The sequence below is a fragment of the Syngnathus leptorhynchus genome, chromosome 1, assembly GCF_054491065.1.
Source record: "Syngnathus leptorhynchus isolate UIUO chromosome 1, UIUO_Slep, whole genome shotgun sequence".
In the NCBI taxonomy this organism is placed as follows: Eukaryota; Metazoa; Chordata; class Actinopteri; order Syngnathiformes; family Syngnathidae; genus Syngnathus; species Syngnathus leptorhynchus.
The window spans coordinates 8,278,117-8,285,070 of record NC_141195.1 but is presented as its reverse complement, the minus strand read 5'-3'; the positions used below and the strand labels follow the sequence as shown (position 1 = coordinate 8,285,070).

At 39.6% G+C, this 6,954-nt stretch overlaps 1 non-coding gene across 1 annotated transcript; it reads left to right on the top strand.

Moving 5' to 3' along the window:
* The first annotated feature begins 111 nt into the window (after positions 1–111).
* trnar-ucg (transfer RNA arginine (anticodon UCG)) lies at positions 112–184 on the top strand. Its single transcript has one exon. It is a non-coding gene; the product is annotated as a tRNA-Arg (tRNA).
* Positions 185–6,954: the final 6,770 nt, after the last annotated feature.

Below are 6,954 nucleotides of genomic sequence, written 5' to 3'. Positions count from 1 at the left end.
CAGTGATGTTTTCATTTGTATGCTTTTGCATTTCTTCATAAATATGTATTCGGGATCACACAGATAATTATACTATTTAAATAACTACATTTGGCCGACGTTCTGTCAGACGGCCGCGTGGCCTAATGGATAAGGCGTCTGACTTCGGATCAGAAGATTGAGGGTTCGAGTCCCTTCGTGGTCAATTTTTGTGGGCGCTGTGGATAACTATTGGTCTCAATGCTTTACTTGTCACGAGCAAATGGAATCCATTTATATTAAATCGTGCTCATTAAGACTATGTTCTATTGGAGACTTGTCTAGTGACAAGTGATGATACATTCTCCAACATGAATAACTGCAGCCACCCTAAAAACTTTACTAGCTGTTCTTTTCTGTACAGTTTAAGGTTACACAAATGTAAAAGCAAAACCATTACAATAAAAACGCCTTTTCTTCGGCGATGTGTTTGTGATCACTGATTACTACGAACTTAAAACAAAAACAAGCCATGCACATAACTTATGAAACTGGCGCTTTACAACAGCTTCACCACAAGAGGGCGACATGCCTCACTTTTCAATTAAGTTCAATAAAGGCAGCAATGCCAAAATGAACTAGTCAAACCATTTTAAACACTGCGCATATAACTTGCTTACCACGTGTTAAGACTCCACATTTTAATTAATCTGTAAATTGTGCAAGTTTTTAACTGCTTCTGTTGTTTCTGGTGTCATGGAGTTCATTGAGCTAAACATTTTAACTTTTGAATATCTGTGCGTCAACAAAATCAGATCGTTACACATTGAGATACCCTCATTTGTCTTTGTCTATTTGAAGGAGGCATAAACATATTAGTGCTCTTAACAATGTTGCACTCACGGATGCCTTTTTTTTTTTTTTTTCCCAGTTAAAGAAAACATACAGCGTGAAATCCAGAGTGAAATCTGTCTCAACACAAGTTAAATTGATTAAATTGCTCTTTTCTTTTAGTTTAATTGTCAGATAGATGACAGATGCAGACTACCTTTGTTTAGCCATCTCAAAGCAATCTATTGGAAAATTGATTTGACAACACGGTACTCACACTGAAGACGTGTGTATGTATGCATTGTTCTGATATTCCATTTGCAGTCTCACCATGTGAATTATTGATATGACAGACCGCAGCTTCCATTGTCAATACATCTCCCTAGAAACAGATAGAACAATACCCTGAGCAAGATCAATAGATGGAAAGACCGAAGCGAGGTCGGGAAAGCGAGAGGCAGTTGATGACATGTTTGCTGACAATAAAGTTGATACATTTTAAATCAATCAAGGCAATTTGAAATTTAACAAAAAACATTTTTGTTCCGTTGTTTCCAATGGGGAAAAATGATTTCAAAATATGAGTGGTCTCACAACAAAGTGTCTTCCACTTCTACTGTAGAAAAGCATGCACAGTCCCCTTCTGCATGGCCACGTTTATATAGGGCATCATAACAACCTACTTAGGTGGTGTGCTGTAATATAATGAAAGGTCAAGATGTGCCTTTCCTAATTGAATTCCCAATGTATTGTGGTGCATGTGGGGGGTTTTTTTTTCCTCACGGGGACAGCGTTCAAGAGCTTTGAATCCCACGCTCCGGGCTCGCTGAGAGAGTGGGTGTATGATTAGTGCAATGGCTAAACATCAGCTCACGTCAAACAATATCAAGCAAAATATCTTTGTGTGCCGCCCATAAAATAGGGCAAAGCCTCGCATTGGGAAAAGGGGAAAATATTTTTGTTGCATTAATTTATTTATTTGCATTCATTGCTATTCATGCAGTCAAATTGTGTCATTATTGATTATTTTTAGATGCATTGTTATTTATGAGCGACACAATACACCTGAGGGCAGAATTATTCAGCGTATGCAGCTGTACTTGGAGAGGTCTCGTCTGCGCAAGTCGTGTTTAACAATGACTTGTTTAGCTATTTTGCAAGAATCCAATGAATAGAAATGGGATGGGAGGGGGCGCATACTGCACATCTATTCAAATTGAATTATTTAAAAATTTCCCTCATAGTTTAACCTCCAATATATAGCTAAGACAAATATTTTAAAATGGAAACTAGCAAATTATTTTGAGTTTTCAACATAACTAATTAAATTAATTCTGTTTCATGAGATGCTACTGCTACTACTACTACTAATAATAATAATGATAACAATAACAATCAGAATAATATTGTGACTTAACTTCATGCACAATTCCAATCTCAACACACATCTTGCATGCACTTGTTTAACACATTTTTCCTCCTAAGTCCAAGGAAAAGAATTGGCTGCATGGTTCGTACCTCAAAAAGTTGGAAAGCCTAGTCCCTCTTATTTGAAGCCACTACTCGAATACACTCAAGAAATGATAACTTCAAACAAAATAATTAAAATGTTATTTTTTGTCTAGGTAAATAAATTGAAAATGAGTATGGAACTCTATTTTGTCTCAGTGGTTTCAAGACACAATCCACCAACAATTAATTCCAAAGACAATTTTAAATGATCTTAATTGACTACTCATCCCTAATTTTTATACGACAGCGAAACAAAAAATGTCACTTATATGACTGCCCAGAAACTTGACACGAGGCTGTCACTTTGCCTCCAACAAACAAATGCTGCTGTTAGTCACGCTCGTCACACACGTGCACGCTTGAAGGCCCGAGGTGGGCGGGATCAGATTGACACTGTGTGACAAAATAAGACAACATAAAGCTATTGTCTTGTGCTTTTTACCTTCACCATGAGCAAGTCTCATGTGGACTGTGAACTAATTTTGACACAGATATGGATATTTTCCAATACAGACTGGCTGACCTGGCACAAAATGACTATCTCGATGATTTGAGGCCTAAAACTGAAAGAGAAAATGTCATTTGACCTCAGCTAGCCATCCTGAGTGTAATATCATACATCGATCAATATGGCTCTTGCAGTGAACAAGTTTAAGAGTTGAAAGCAGATCAATAAAACAAATAAAGATGCAAGCAATAAAGTGTGCTCAACTAGTTAAGCTTAGCAAAAAATATAAATCAATGCCAGGATATTGGGGGGAAAAAAAAGGAAGTGAAATGCTCTTGAAGGTTTTGATGAATATAAAAAATGACTTGCAGTCGCCACCTGTCAACACAATCTAACACTTACTGGAGATGTAGGAGCAAAATGTGAGACACAACTCGTCTCCACTGTTGACATTTGAAGCAATGGAATAATGTGGCCTTTACAAATCTGTGATAAAATCAGCAGAAGGCTACAATGGCTTGTCATATAGACTTAAGCTGTCTCACTGTACTAATACTGGTGGAGCAGCCTAGGAAAACGCTTCAAATCAAAATTAAGCTAGTTTTGCAAACCAAACCACACAATCTACATCAAAGTGAGTCACTACACTATCGCTAATATCTGCAACCGTATCTTTAAGTCTAATTGGAATTTAAAATGTACATCATAAGTAAACAATAGGGATGGTAGCCTTTGCAACATTGCTCCAATGAGCTTCAACTTCCTCATTAAAAAAAACAATGCCAGAGATATGCTGTATATATATAAAGCGTTAATAAGACTGAATCATGCATGTCTGAGTCAGCAAAAAAGATGTGTGCACGGTCAACTTTATTCTGCTGACTCCATGGTTTAGGCCTCGGTAGCTTCCAAGCCAATAATCCTGCCGTCATTTAAATGCGAGTCGGATGACGCAAAAAAAAAAAAAAGCGTTACATTTCTTATCTTTCCTCATTTCCACGCATGCCCTAGTGTGTACACAAGAGCTGACACTGGGACAGAAGAGTGTTCCTACTTCATTCTCCGAGCAGACAGTAAATCCTGAGAGGGATGCAGCCTTTCCCCTCGAGAGCCGATTTGCCGCCCCTTCTTCCCAAAGGCGCTTAGATGTCCGTGGGCGTCCTGTCACAGTCATTTGGCAACAGTGTTATCAAGGAGGAAGACTGCTGAGAAGACGGTGGATTATTCCAGCCAGCAGAGCCTTGTCATCTCTTTGGGGGCTCCGCTGGGTGGCTACTTGAACATAGAAAGAAAACCAACATGATGCATCCACACATTGATAAAAAGTGAAAATGTAGAATTCTGGTTCTTAGCGTGAATGCAGAGGATCCAGTTGAGCCAAGCTAAAACAAACCAACACAGCAAACCGTGATTCTTGAAGATATTCAAGATAGCCACCACGAGGTAGCAAAAATGAGAAGATTACAAATATGTTTTTGTTGATTGAATGTTCAGGAGTGTCTCAATGAATTGACAATTGTGGAACATAACTCCAGTTGAAGGAGGTTTTTATATGCCAACATTCTTCTCATGGGAGCCAGGATGACTTCCAGCAAATGTCAGCACTATCCATCCAGTGGTTCTTTCAAGAACACGTGATTTGTTTTTTTACAAGAGGAGAAGAGACAGCAAAAAGCTAGACTTTGTCCGTTGGGCACAGCTCAAGTTTTGCTGGACCGCTGCTGTCAACTTGAATTAGTGGACAAAAACAGAAGATCAACTGTTCAACACACATGCTCCTCAAGAAGAGACAACTTTTCATTGCTGCGTTCACCCGTGAGAAACAATGGAAGATACATTTACTGTCATTGCAATATACGTGACTGGACAGTGAGATGGTATAAGATGAGGTTCTCTGTGGATAGAATTCAAAATAATAAAATCATTCGATAAGACTAGAAGGACAGCAATTTTACCCTTTTTTTACCCTTTGACAGCAATTTCACCCTTTTTTTAAAGGGCAATAATGTAGGGGGGAAAAAAACACCGATCATCATCATTAATGTAATATTATACTCATATTTAAAATGGTAATGATCTAGTAGCATGATGGCAAATTGAGTAAAATGTCTGCCATCCATGTCATGCTATAATAAACACACTAAGAGACAATTGATTTGCTTATACCTTAGGATGCGCGAATTTTTAAAGATAAAAAAATGGCTCCTATTTATATTGACTATTTATATTGATTATTGACATAGTGCCTATGAGGAATATAAGTCAAATCTATATGGATACATGTATGATTAAGCACAATCTTTGTGTGTGTGTGTGTGTGTGTGTGTGTGTGTGTGTGTGTGTGTGTGTGTGTGTGTGTGTGTGTGCATGCGTGTGTGTGTGCTTTTTGTACAGCACGTTTCTGTAGCATATGTCTTAAGAAATCAGGACAGTGGAACCAGTGACCTATTTTACATCAAGTCTTATCAAAATCTTTCATGATTTGGCCTTTTTTTTTTTTACATTTTAATGGCCACAGTCCTGCAAGAAAAATAATTAAAGCGTTCTTAAACCGTATTTCATATCGCCTCTCTTGTATTTTAACTGAGCTAAGAATAAACTTAAAAAATGTCAGGGACAACCTTCATCTGGACCCAAGAAGCTTAACTCCGCTTTCACCGCTCTAAAGGAGAAGTTTTCTCAGGCCTCTGTCACCCGCAGAGAAGAATTATAATTTTGGTGACCGGGAACTTTTGTCCATTTTAAGTTGCCGCATGAAGAGTGGCGTCACTGGCTGGAGGGCACCGAACAACCCGTACTGGTCTGGACCGACCACAAGGATCTGTCATATCTACAGTCTGCCATACGCCTGAATTCCCAACAGTCTCGCGGGTCTTTGTTCTTCTCACGGTTCTATTAGTCCATCTCTCATTGCCCTAGCTCCAAGATCACCAAACCAGATGCTCTCTCACCACAGTTTTCACCGAATGATTCTGAAGAGGAACCAGTTCAATCTATTGCTGTCTTCCAGCTCCTGGATCCACCTCGCTGACCTCCCGACAGAATCCACTCCTCCCTGCCGGCACTTTGCTCACTCCACCTTCAAAGGACGAGTTCTGTTGCTCCTGTCCCAGACCCTTACCTCTGCCATTTCATTTGCATTTCAATAAACACTCCAAGATCTCCTCCGTCTCCTGAGTGTGTTCTGCATGTGGGCCGAAACAGTCGCTAAAACCATGACAAGAAACAAACAACAAAATGCATTAATTTATTTCTAAAGACATCCCAATAGAAATACACAAGGAAAAAGCAATACAAAACATTGAGTGGGAGACCTCATGAACCAAAACATGTTTGAAACATAACATGGTGTCCAGACACTTTCTCTAAAAGTCTAATCAGAATGCAAGATTAGCGTTGGCATAAACATGGCATTGCTTTATAGTTAGTATAGAAAGTGTGATATAAATTTTAAGCATTATTGTTATTATCACTTGGCTCCTTATTCCCAGGACTCGACTACGTGATGTTTTTCTACTTCAATATATAATCCCGACAATTGCTTTTGTTCTTATTTTGCTCTTTGTGCTTGTATTATGCAGGTATAAATCTCCAGACTGGAGATTTCATGGGGATTATCATTTTTTTTACCTGAAATATATATATTTGCTTACTGGGGCGCTGTGCATGTCTGAATTCTGACAATAGGATTCATGCATTATTGAAATTAAAAGAAAATTTAGACGGATGGATGGGTGGGTGGGTGGGTGGATGGATGGATGGATGGATGGATGGATGGATGGATGGACGAGTGGATGGATGGATGGATGGATGGATGGATAGATGGATGGATGGATGGATGGATGGATGGATGGATGGATGGATGGATGGATGGACGGGTGGGTGGATGGATGGATGGATGGATGGATGGATGGATGGATGGATGGATGGATGGATAGATGGATGGATGGATGGATGGATGGATGGACGGGTGGGTGGATGGATGGATGGATGGATGGATGGATGGATGGATGGATGGATGGACGGACGGGTGGGTGGATGGATGGACGGGTGGGTGGATGGATGGATGGATGGATGGCGAGAGGGATGAACAGACGAATGGGTGGATAGAGACAGGCAGGCAGACAGTATTTCTTTCCAGATGAGTGGTTCATCCGTTGGATTGTTGATCGTTGCAAGCGGAACTGACGACAGTAAATAACGAG